This window comes from Rhineura floridana, chromosome 3, assembly GCF_030035675.1.
Source record: "Rhineura floridana isolate rRhiFlo1 chromosome 3, rRhiFlo1.hap2, whole genome shotgun sequence".
Classification (NCBI taxonomy): Eukaryota; Metazoa; Chordata; class Lepidosauria; order Squamata; family Rhineuridae; genus Rhineura; species Rhineura floridana.
The window spans coordinates 231,630,636-231,643,735 of NC_084482.1; the positions used below are offsets into that span (position 1 = coordinate 231,630,636).

At 45.2% G+C, this 13,100-nt stretch overlaps 1 protein-coding gene across 1 annotated transcript in view; it reads right to left on the reverse strand.

Moving 5' to 3' along the window:
- LOC133381949 (H-2 class II histocompatibility antigen, E-D alpha chain-like) overlaps nt 1–13,100 on the reverse strand; it is a 411,219-nt gene that overhangs the window by 143,810 nt on the left and 254,309 nt on the right. The window lies entirely within an intron of this gene.

Below are 13,100 nucleotides of genomic sequence, written 5' to 3' on the forward strand. Positions count from 1 at the left end.
ATAAGTCCTTGGAGGGGCAGCACCAGAGTCCTCAACATCATGCATGCTCTGGGCCCCATAAACCCTCTGGGTGGCCCTGCAAACCTGACCACGGGGGTTGTGGCACCGAAAGCACTCCTCGGTCAGGGTGTTGTTTTTTCTAGGGCTGCCCTTGCATACTTTATAATCAATAGCACACATCCCATTTAGGTTTTTAGAACAGTTTCTGTATTTTTTTATTTAATACATATTTCTGGTCTAATAATGTAACGCCCATTTAGATTTTACACATGGACAGTTTGATTTCCTATTTATTTACTGACAGGTTTGTTTCCAGTTTAATAACTGGCATAATTAGTTATTTCGGTTTATTTACAAAAAGACCCAGCGTTGGGGGTTTTACCTGGATTAGACAGACCTGCTACCCGGCGCCTGCTTGGTTCATTAGGTGGCAATCTGGGCAGGCGCCAAGCTGCAGAAGGAATTTCTTTCCCCCTGCCCCTTTTATCTGGAGCTGATTTAATTTAAAAGCATGTGGGTGGGATGGAGAACCATAAAAGCAAACACCAGCCACTCGGCAAGCTAAATTCATTTGCGCCCATCCCCGCTCTGAAAACCTGCGTACAGCAGGGCCCCACTCATATGGCAGGTTAGGTTCCAGACCCCCGCCACAAAATGAAAACTGCCAAAAAGCAGATCAGGTGTAGCGTGGGGGTCTGGAACCTAACCCGCTGACCACACCAGAGGAGGAGAAGATCAGATTTTCCCCTCCTCGGGCGTGATCGGCTCCAGTGGGACTGATCCCACCAGAAGAGGAGAAGATCGGCTACAGCTTGCTACAGCGGATATTCCCCTCCTCCGGAGCGACCAGCTGGAGTGCGCAAGGGTCCGGAGGAGGGGAAGATCGGCTGTAGCAAGCTGTAGCCGATCTTCTCCTCTTCTGGCACGATCAGACTCCCCGCTTGAGCTGATCGCATTGGAGAAGGGGAAGATTGTTGGAATAGGCAAATGTTGCATGTTCCCTTGAAGGGATATTTGGGGAACATCCCATGTACCTGTTTCACCATGATGTAACTTCCTAATGGGTGGGGTTACTTACCTGACTTCCTCCTCCTTTGTCCTGGGGGATTTCTTGCATATTCTCTATTGCTGACCTTCCTACCATTGAGAGAGGCCGCAGGGCAAGATGCTCCCGGCTGAGTGCATCAATACTAAAGACTAAGATGGACTGAGACTATTTCTCTTTCTTCTAAGCTAGAGCCTATCTTCTTCTGAACATGTGAAGAGGTTGTGAGTAAACATTCTTTTCTTTTACCTAAAGGATTGTGCCTGTTGTTATTTAAACCCAGGGAAGGTGGGCTGGTTGACATTCTCATTCTGCTGCTTGTATTTTTACAACTCTGCTAAGAAATAGGACCAACCAAATTAGTTCCTATTTCTATGTGTATTTTTATAATATCAAACAAAGATCACTTGTAGCACGCTACAGCGGATCTTCCCCTCCTCCGGCGAGATCAGCTGGAGTGCAGGGAGTTCCAGGCCCCTCCAGCTAATCGCCCCACCAGCGCAGAATTAACAGAACACCGGAAAGTGGGGCGCCGAGAAGCTGGGCCCTACTCTAGTGAGTTTAGCCTTCGATGGGAGTTTCCCCCCCCATTTTGTAAGAAACCCAACCACCACCAGCAGCAGCAGCTTCCTTCCCCCCCCACCTCTTCCCCACTCACTTGGCAGCCTCCCTTCCCCCCGCCTTCATCTGGATGGTAATTCACTACTTTTTTGCATAATGAGTAAGTAACTTCATTACATTTTGCTTGTAACAGAATGAGTGGTAATTTCATTACTTTTCAGCTGTAACTGTAATGTTTCCAACATTACATTTGGATGTTACTTGGGGGGGGGGAAGGGAAGTCTGCTCCTGTGATTGGTGGACAAAAGACATGTGTCTCACACTGGGCTTCTGCACAGTGTTGCTCTTCCCTTGTGCTCTGTGTTCGGAGGCATGAGGGAGGAAGTGGAGAGCCAGGCCACGGAAGCAGAATGGAGGTGAAGAGCTGATGTGAGTGATGATGATGTGTGTGCATGCCACCACTGCCTGTCCTGCCACCCCCTTCCCACCTGCCACCTCCTCTCCCCTCGTGCCAGAGATTTGATCTTCCATTATCTGTTTTTGAAGAAAAGATACAATGGACAGAACAACAGATGTATTTAGAAAAACATTTACTTAGAAATCAAAGCTCGCTTCTTTAAACAGTCCTCTTCATTGATTTCATGGGTGGTCTCTCCAAACCTCACCAGCTTCAGAGACATCCCTGGAAGGAAAAAACACACAGAGATAATGAGGGGGATGGCCACTATCAACAGAGAACCACCCAGACAGCTTCGGCTATGGGGCGGTATATAAATAAATAAATAAATAAATAAATAAATAAATGATATCCAACAGCCTCACCCAGGCACCTCCACCGGCGTCCGCCTGCCAATTTCCACCGGTTTCATCTATTCAAGACTATCCACCGGCTTCTGCAACTGGCTTCCGAAGGTGAATTTCAACCAGCTTCCTCCGCAAACATCAGCCAGCCTCAGCCTTGCAGCATCCGCCAGCTTCCAAATGCGAAATCCACCGGCTTTTTAATGTTTTTAGTTGTAAACTGTGACGCCCTTCCCTGGCTCTCCCTGTCAGGTTTCTACCTGCTCGTGGTTACTGCCTGTCTCTAGGCACCACCAGGGACTCCACCAGTCCAGACTGTCCTTTTATATGGTTTCTCTCCCCGCTCTAGCACAGATCTCAACAGATCCCCCTGCTAGGCAGCACCACCAGTCACGTCCTATAACCAGTAGTCCCAGAGACTCTGCCTGAGTCTCTCTATCTGGTTACCTCTGTGACTGAGTGCTAAAGCTGTCCCAATCCCTTTGATTTACTCAGACTGCTTGTGGTGTTATTCTCTTCACCGCTGCCACCATTTGTTTCCCTTCAGCCTTGGTCATTACCTTACCCTCCCTTCTGGTCTGTGAAACCCCAGCCAAGGATCAGGCCTTTGGTAAACCAAATAAGTATTTTATTATATAACAGAGATAACAAGATTTCTTTAAAAGGCACTTAAGCATATGGCTACATCTATTCCTGAGGTACTGGTCTTAGTATTAATCCAAACTCCACCCTCTCCTCTCAAAACCCACCAAAACAACCCTCTCAAGTCCACCAACGTCCACCCACGTCCACCCAGATTTACCTGACATTCTTCCTTTTATACATTCAGCCACTTTAAACACTCAGCCAATCATCTCGCATTCTACTGCCCATTCACTCCCCCTCCTCTTTCACTCCACTTACCATGTATCTTCTAAACCACCAACACTTACCATATATACATTAATATAGGAACATCACATAAACCGCTCAGAGAGCTTCGGCTATGGGGCGGTATACAAGTATAATAAATAAATAAATTCCACCCACCATCTGCCAGCTTCTGCTAGGTCCATCGCTAGACATCAGCCAGCTTCAGATTCTGCATATCAGCCACCTTCAAGCCGTGATCCCGCTCAGCAAGTAAACTTGCCTCATTATCAATCCATGATGGCATCTGGCAGCCATCCATTTGCCAGCTTGCCTCCTGCAAGTGAAAGAAGACCAGGCAAGGCTTTTCCCTCAGTCCACTGGCTTTCCACTTGGTCCACCCTTATATCCAGTCAGCAGCCATGTGCTTTTGTGGCATCACAGGCAGTCCACAGCCCATGGCAACAGCTGAGGAGGCCTCATCATCATCACCATCTCTTCACACACCTCACAACTGTGGGTGTAACTCAGCTGTGGTTTATTTCATTGCTCTTTTAATATTAAAAAGTTTTATACCCCATCCTTCATCTGTGCTGATACTGGCCTGGGGAAGATTGTTCAGCCCAAGGATGACATTCCCTTGTGGGCAAATGTTCCAGGGACTACATGCCAGATGTGGGCATGGCCAGATGCATACTCGGGTGGAGCAATGGCCGTGACTTCTCTTTGTACCTTTGGCTCCATTCCAGCTATGCAAAAATCAAGAGTTTCTGTACTTTCCAGTCAAGTTAAGTAATAGCTGTCATCATAGTTCAAGGACACGAAAACACTCGAGGAGGGTTTAGAGCTGGTCCTGTGAGGGGCATGGCCTGCGAAGATTCCTGAGGGCCAGGCAGAATGTGTTGGACGGCTGCTGAGATTCCCCTCACCTGCTGTAAAATAGTTTTTATATAAAATAAAGCCATGAAAACAGTCTTCGTGGTGCCAGCAAACTGATATTCTTTTAAGGAACTAAGCATTGCTGAAAAAGATTAAGGAAATCTGTACTTTGATTTCACTGGACCAGGTTCAAGGTTCCGCTGTTGATATACAAAGCCCTGAACAGCTTGGATCCAGCATAATGTATGGACTGCCTGAGCCCTTCATTCCCAGCTTCATCGCTGAGATCCTCCGGAGGAGCACTATTAGTTATCCTCCATGTTAGAGGCCCAACTGGCCTCCTTTAGAAGTTGGGCATTTAGTGGTGCCAGTCCCATCCTGTAGGCCCAGGGGGCCTTCAACTCCCCAGCATTCAGCTTATTAGCCCTCATGCAGCCAACTACTCAAAGCAGGGGTACATCTTTTTTTGTGGTGAAGGCGATCTCCCTAGAGAGTGCCATGGAATGCAAACAACCAAACTCTGGTCCAAAAACTCTGGTTTATGTTACAGGCAGGTTTTGGTGTCTTTCTTAAGGGCAGAAAGCAGACAGTCCAGAGCCCTTTTATATCAGCAGTCACATCCCACATATTCATAAAAACCCCACCCCTGGCAATCAGATCATTCAAAAGTACTGCTGCAACATAAATTATATTTGAAAAAGCTCAAAAGGACATAAGAGGAACCCTGCTGGATCAGATTTAAAGACCGTTAAGGTCTCTCCACAGATCCTTTTTATTGAGCTAGGCTAGGCTGTTAATATATACGCTGCAGCTCTTGCTAATGGGGGGATGTGGAGGGGGGCACTCCGCATACATTGTACTGAGACCAGGACATCCTGTTGGCACCCATGGGTGCAAGTCAGCCGCTAATGCTACAGGAGCCCACCAAGCAGAAGATGAAGGCACCCAGCAGCCCACTGGAAGTCCCAGCAGGTTTCCGTTCCTGACAGATGACAGCCTGGCTGCATGGAGCTGAAGGGATCAGAATCCGTGAAGTAAACACAGTCACCGGCCTCGAGCTCTTGGGGCAGGAGGGACCCTCAGGCTTTTCCCTCCAAAAATCCTCCTCGGATCACAGAGGACAGGACTTATAGTAATGAATACCCCCCCATATTTCCAGCTCATTCCCTTCTGGGGTCCCTTTTCACTCTTTGCCTGGAATTTGCAAGGTGTCCCGCATGCACCCTGTTGGTGCACCCTGTTGTAGGAGCTGCCTACGCTCTACTTCCGGCCCAGAGAAAGAGAGAGTCCAAAGCCACCAAAGCCCAGCTCTGCTCCTTCTCCTTGCTTAGGAGTGGGATGGATTCCCTTTGCGGCACGCCCTTCACCTTAAAAGGACTGGTGGACAGGATAGCTGCTTAGCGTTCCTTCCAAGCCCTGGAAGCAGCAGTGACTGTGGAGGAGGGGACTAGCAGGCCAGTGGTGGCAGGAAGAGAGGAGCAGATGCCGTCTGCCGTGTTGGGGCAGCAAGTGGCAAAATGTGCATCCCTGTTAAAGACAAGGGCCAGCATTGAATGGCAGCCCAAAGACGCTCTAAGCCCTTTCTGGTGCATGTAGGAATGAATGATGGAGCGACTCCCTTACGAGGAAAGGTTGCAGCATTTGGGGCTTTTTAGTTTAGAGAAAAGGCAGGTCAGAGGAGACATGATAGAAGTGTATAAAATTATGCATGGCATTGAGAAAGTGGATAGAGAAAAGTTCTTCTCCCTCTCTCATAATACTAGAACTCGTGGACATTCAAAGAAGCTGAATGTTGGAAGATTCAGGACAGACAAAAGGAAGTACTTCTTTACTCAGTGCATAGTTAAACTATGGAATTTGCTCCCACAAGATGCAGTAATGGCCACCAGCTTGGACGGCTTTAAAAGAAGATTAGACCAATTCATGGAGGACAGGGCTATCAATGGCTACTAGCCATGATGGCTGTGCTCTGCCACCCTAGTCAGAGGCAGCATGCTTCTGAAAACCAGTTGCCGGAAGCCTCAGGAGGGGAGAGTGTTCTTGCACTCGGGTCCTGCTTGCAGGCTTCCCCCAGGCACCTGGTTGGCCACTGTGAGAACAGGATGCTCGACTAGATGGGCCACTGGCCTGATCCAGCAGGCTCTTCTTATGTTCTTATGTTCACCCTTGCCTGGGCTGTCTCTGCCTTTGCCCTCAATGACTCCCCACACAGAAGGTTGCACGTCCCAACGCTTCTTGCTGGAATCCTGTAACTTCTCCACCTGAAGCTCTTTCCACACTCCAAGCACTTATGAGGTTTGTCCCCTGTGTGAGTCTGTCTCTCCTCTTGTCTCTTTGCTCCATCTTGACTCCTCAATTTCTGCTCCTGCATCTGCTCCTCAGCTTTTTCCAGTGATACTTCAGATGGTTCTCCCTCAGCCTTGACTCCCCAGATGTATCCTGATGGAATGAAAAGGAAAGGAGATAAAATGCTGTGGAGAAAACCTGTGAATGTATTAGGATTTCTACTTTGAAACGTATTTCTGGGAGCTCTGTTGATATCAGAGGTTAACTGTCAAAGCTCGAGGCCTTGTACGGAGTTAGTTTATTATTCATTATTTATTTATTTAATTTGGATCCCACCCTTCCTCCCAGCATGAGCCCAGGGCGGCAAACACAGTACTAAAAACACTTTGAAACATCATAAAAACAGATCTTAAAATACATTAAAATAAAACAGCATTAAAAACATTTTTAAAAACTTGTTTAAAGGGTTAAAATATTATTTAAAAACATATTAAGCAATTCTGACACAGACTGGGATAGGTCTCAACTTTAAAGGGTTGTTGGAAGAGGAAAGTCTTCAAAAGGCACTGAAAAGATAGCAGAGATGGCACCTGTCTAATATTCAAAGGGAGGGAACAAATATTCAAATATTCAAAGGGAGGGACCAAAACAAGATGTGCTGATAATCATGGGGGATTGGAATGCAAAAGTAGGGAACAAAGAAGAATTAGGAATTGTGGGGAAATGGGGCCTAGGAGACAGAAACGAAGCAGGAGAAAGACTTATTGAATTCAGTGAAGCCAATGACTTGTTTCTTGCGAACACATTTTTTGAACAACCGAAAAGACGACTATACATGTGGACATCACCAAATGGTCAATATAGGAATCAAATTGATTATATAATTGGTAGCAGAAGGTGAAGAAGTTCCATACTTTCTGCAAAAACAAGACCAGGAGCAGACTGCGGTACAGATCATGAACTGGTCATGTCGAAAATCAGAGTAAAGCTAAAGAAGACCAACAAAGCAATCATAACGCCAAACTACAATTTAAATAACATCCCAGAAGCATATAAAGATCAAATCAGGAACAGCTTTGAGGCTTTAAACTTAGTTGACAGAGAACCAGAAGAACTATGGAATGAAGTCAGAGACGTTATCAGAAGAATGCAAAAAGACAATACCTAGTTAAAAAGAGAGAAAGACCCCAATGGATGACTGAAGAAACTCTTCAAATAGTTAAAGAGAGAAGGAAATACGTTCAAAGCAGGAGACCATCTAGGGAGACAATTGGACCCTTGGATGAGAAGGGAGTCAAAGGTGTACTAAAGAGGTGTACACAAAGGTGTACTAAAAGGTGTCCTAAAGAACGATAAGGAGATTGCAGAGAAGCTAAATGAATTCTTTGCATCTGTCTTCACAGTGGAAGATATAGGGCAGATCCCTGAACCTGAACTAACATTTGCAGGAAGGGATTCTGAGGAACTGAGACAAATAGTGGTAACGAGAGAGGAAGTTCTAAGCTTAATGGACAATATAAAAACTGACAAATCACCGGGCCCGGATGGCATCCACCCGAGAGTTCTCAAAGAACTCAAATGTGAAATTGCTGATCTGCTAACTAAAATATGTAACTTGTCCCTTGGGTCCTCCTCCGTGCCTGAGGACTGGAAAGTGGCAAATGTAACACCAATCTTCAAAAAGGGATCCAGAGGGGATCCCGGAAATTACAGGCCAGTTAGCTTAACTTCTGTCCCTGGAAAACTGGTAGAAAGTATTATTAAAGCTAGATTAACTAAGCACATAGAAGAACACGCCTTGCTGAAGCAGAGCCAGCATGGCTTCTGCAAGGGAAAGTCCTGTCTCAGTAACCTATTAGAATTCTTTGAGAGTGTCAACAAGCGTATAGATAGAGGTGATCCAGTGGACATAGTGTACTTAGACTTTCAAAAAGCGTTTGACAAGGTACCTCACCAAAGGCTTCTGAGGAAGCTTAGCAGTCATGGAATAAGAGGAGAGGTCCTCTTGTGGATAAGAAATTGGTTAAGAAGCAGAAAGCAGAGAGTAGGAATAAACGGACAGTTCTCCCAATGGAGGGCTGTAGAAAGTGGAGTCCCTCAAGGAGCGGTATTGGGACCTGTACTTTTCAACTTGTTCATTAATGACCTAGAATTAGGAGTGAGCAGTGAAGTGGCCAAGTTTGCTGATGACACTAAATTGTTCAGGGTTGTTAAAACAAAAAGGGATTGCGAAGAGCTCCAAAAAGACCTCTCTAAACTGATTGAATGGGCAGAAAAATGGCAAATGCAATTCAATATAAACAAGTGTAAAATTATGCATATTGGAGCAAAAAATCTGAATTTCACATATACGCTCATGGGGTCTGAACTGGCGGTGACCGACCAGGAGAGAGACCTCGGGTTGTAGTGGACAGTATGATGAAAATGTCGACCCAGTGTGCGGCAGCTGTGAAAAAGTCAAATTCCATGCTAGCGATAATTAGGAAAGGTATTGAAAATAAAACAGCCGATATCATAATGCCGTTGTATAAATCTATGGTGCGGCTGCATTTGGAATACTGTGTACAGTTCTGGTCGCCTCATCTCAAAAAGGATATTCTAGAGTTGGAAAAGGTTCAGAAGAGGGCAACCAGAATGATCAAGGGGATGGAGCGACTCCCTTACGAGGAAAGGTTGCAGCATTTGGGGCTTTTTAGTTTAGAGAAAAGGCGGGTCAGAGGAGACATGATAGAAGTGTATAAAATTATGCATGGCATTGAGAAAGTGGATAGAGAAAAGTTCTTCTCCCTCTCTCATAATACTAGAACTCGTGGACATTCAAAGAAGCTGAATGTTGGAAGATTCAGGACAGACAAAAGGAAGTACTTCTTTACTCAGCGCATAGTTAAACTATGGAATTTGCTCCCACAAGATGCAGTAATGGCCACCAGCTTGGATGGCTTTAAAAGAAGATTAGACAAATTCATGGAGGACAGGGCTATCAATGGCTACTAGCTGTGATGGCTGTGCTCTGCCACCCTAGTCAGAGGCAGCATGCTTCTGAAAACCAGTTGCCGGAAGCCTCAGGAGGGGAGAGTGTTCTTGCACTCGGGTCCTGCTTGTGGGCTCCCCCCAGGCACCTGGTTGGCCACTGTGAGAACAGGATGCTGGACTAGATGGGACACTGGCCTGATCCAGCAGGCTCTTCTTATGTTCTTATGACTGTGTAGATCATGAAAAACTATGGAATGCTTTAAAAGAAATGGGGGTGCCACAGCATCTGATTGTCCTGATGGGCAACCTATACTCTGCATAAGAGGCTACTGTAAGGACAGAATATGGAGAAACCGATTTGTTCCCCATTGGAAAGGGTGTAAGACAGGGGTGCATTTTATCACCCTATTTATTTAATCTATACGCAGAACATATCATACTGAAAGCAGGATTGGACCAAGAAGAAGGAGGTGTGAAAATTGGAGGGAGAAATATCAATAATTTAAGATATGCAGACGATACCATACTACTAGCAGAAACCAGTAATGATTTGAAACGAATGCTGATGAAAGTTAAAGAGGAAAGCACAAAAGCAAGACTGCAGCTGAACGTCAAAAAGACTGAAGTAATGACAACAGAAGATTTATGTAACTTTAAAGTTGACAATGAGGACATTGAACTTGTCAAGGATTATCATTACCTCGGCACAGTCATTAACCAAAATGAAGACAATAGTCAAGAAATCAGAAGAAGGCTAGGACTGGGGAGGGCAGCAGTGAGAGAACTAGAAAAGGTCCTCAAATGCAAAGATGTATCAATGAACACCGAAATCAGGATCATTCAGACCATGGTATTTCCAATCTCTATGCATGGATGTGAAAGTTGGACAGTGAAAAAAGCGGATAAGAAAAAAATCAACTCATCTGAAATGTGGTGTTGGAGCAGAGTTTTGCGGATACCATGGACTGCAAAAAAGACAAATAATTGGGCGTTAGAACAAATTAAACCAGAACTGTCACTAGAAGCTTAAATGATGAAACTGAGGTTATCCTACTTTGGACACATCATGAGAAGACAGGATTCACTAGAAAAGACAATAATGGTGGGAAAAACAGAGGGGAGTAGAAAAAGAGGAAGGCCAAACAAGAGATGGATTGATTCTATAAAGGAAGCCACAGACCTGAACTTACAAGATCTGAACAGGGCGGTTCATGACAGATGCTCTTGGAGGTCACTGATTCATGGGGTCGCCAAAAGTCGTCGTCGACTTGGAGGCACATAACAACAAGGTGCTGCTACACTCTGTATTGTGCAGAGCGGACTTCCCAATAAGACGCTATCTGCAGGAGGCCCTCACCTGGAGAGTGCAGTGACCGACTGGGTATATAAGGGGTAAGAAGGTCTTTCAGGTATCCTGGTCCCGAGCTGCGTAGGGCTTTGTACACCAAAACTAGAACCTTGTACTTGGTCCGGCAGCAAATTCTAGCAGTAGGTGCTTGGTAACAGGTTGTGGAAAGAGACACAGAGAGAGACAATTTTAACAAAAATCTGTTCTGTTGTTCCTCCATTTAAGGTGGACAGCCCGTTACATATGCACAGCAAGAATTTACAAACCTAGGATGGATCTTGTCTGACAGGAACATGGCTCTTTCCACTGCCCAGAGGGCTGCTCGCATCCCCTCCCTCCCTCCCAAAAAGGTTAACCCCCTGTTACCTGCAACACGAGACAGTGCTGGAAGATGAGACCCCCAGGACAGATGGCACTCTGTGAGCTACTGGGGAAGAACAAAGGACAAGTACGAGTAGCGCTGTGACTAATGACGCAGCTGGGTCAAAGCCGAAAGGAAGCCCAGAGGGTGATGCGCACAGATGCAAGAGGAGAGTCCAGAGTTGTATGACACACACAATAGGAACATGGAATGTGAGAAGCATGAACCAGGGAAAGTTACAAATTGTCAAGCAAGAAATGGAACGCATCAACATTTCAATACTTGGCGTGAGTGAATTAAAATGGACGGGAATGGGACATTTTCAATCAGGCAACTACAAAATATTTTATGCAGGAAATGATAAATTAAGAAGAAATATCCATTCCTGGAAAAATGCTGCAAGTCTGAAGCTCCCACTTCCTAGATGATTGTGGGGGGAGGACTCCCCATTCCTCCCCCCAGACCCTGAGGCTGAGCCCAATTTCCAGAGACAAGACTCCCCCCCCCCCACAGTGGTAATTTGTTAATAGCTCTGTAAATATCCGGCTATTTTATGGCAACCACTAACCACCCTCTGTCCGAGATCTACTTCAATCTAGCAGCAGATTTCACGCCTTAACATGATTTCTTCTGAGTTGTACCAATAAAAATATTTTTCAAGCTCCCTCAGTCTTTAAACTGTTTTCTTCCCTAAAGGTTTAGGCTCAAAAGAGTGCCATGTTTGTCAGTACTGGGGAAGAAAGCGGTGTGTGTGTGCTAAATGTGCCCATTTCTATACAACTTCTTTATCTGTATAAATGTTTCTTTTTCTAAAAAAAATATTTTATTTCCATTTTGCATGAACATATATTTAGTTAGAACATAGTACAAAAAAACTATTAACTCTCTTTCCCCAACCCCTATCACCCCCCTTCCCTCCCTTTCCCCTAATGACTATTGACTCTCAAGGTTTTATTTTGTAGTTTTCTTCTCTGAGAAACTTCCATTCTTATGATATCCACAACTATCCGAAAGGGTAAGGCACTGGTCCCAAACTAGTGTCCGATGTAGCAGCCAAGATAAAGGGCCACCAATCCGCTTCAAAAAAGTCCTTACTTTTCTTTTTTCCCTCCGCCATTCTTGTTTTCTGTGTTAACTTCTCTAACAGAGCAATTTCCCGTCGTTTCTTTTGCCAGTTTTGCAGTGTTAAACCATCCAGAGTTTTCCATTATTTGGCAATCGTCAATCTGGCTGCCGCCAGCATAAATCCTGTAAGTCTTTTATATTGTAGATTTGTGTTTTGTTCCATAAAAATGTTCAATAAAGCTAATTCAGGCCTGAAGTAACACTGTTGTTTTGTCAATTTCTGTATTTCTCCCTGCACCTCCTGCCCAAATCCCAGAGCTTGGAAGATTACTTTTAAAAAGTAATAAATTACAGTTACAGTTACATGGCCCCAAGAAGTAGTAATTACCGTTACAATTACAATTGCTCTGAAAGTAACGGGTTACTTTACTTTTCTTCCAAAGTAATCACTACAATTACATTTCAGTTACTTAAAAAAAACACCTACAAGGTGCTGGCCTTGGCTGATGCACATCTAAGTAGCCTAAAACAACATTAAAAATAAACAAACACATACAGAGGTAATAGAATAATCATTTTTATTCATAAGATAGCAATGGTGGTCTCTCCGCTGGTAAGGGTGGTGGGGAGGGAGGCTGAGGCCACTACTCAGATCTTTGCATGCCAAACCAAGTGCAACCCCCCCCACTCAGCCAGCCAGCATAATATCTCTCACTTAACCACCTCCCAGACCCTGCCCTGCCACCAACTCACTCAAGCAAACATTTTCCCCTGAGATGCAAAAAAATTAAAATACTGCAAATGCAGCACAGTAGCCAGAGTGGGTGGTGGAGGCCACTCTGTGTGCCAAGTGCAAACACCTCTCTCTCTCTCTCTCTCTCTCTCTCTCTCTCTCTCTCTCACACACACACACACACACACACACATCATCT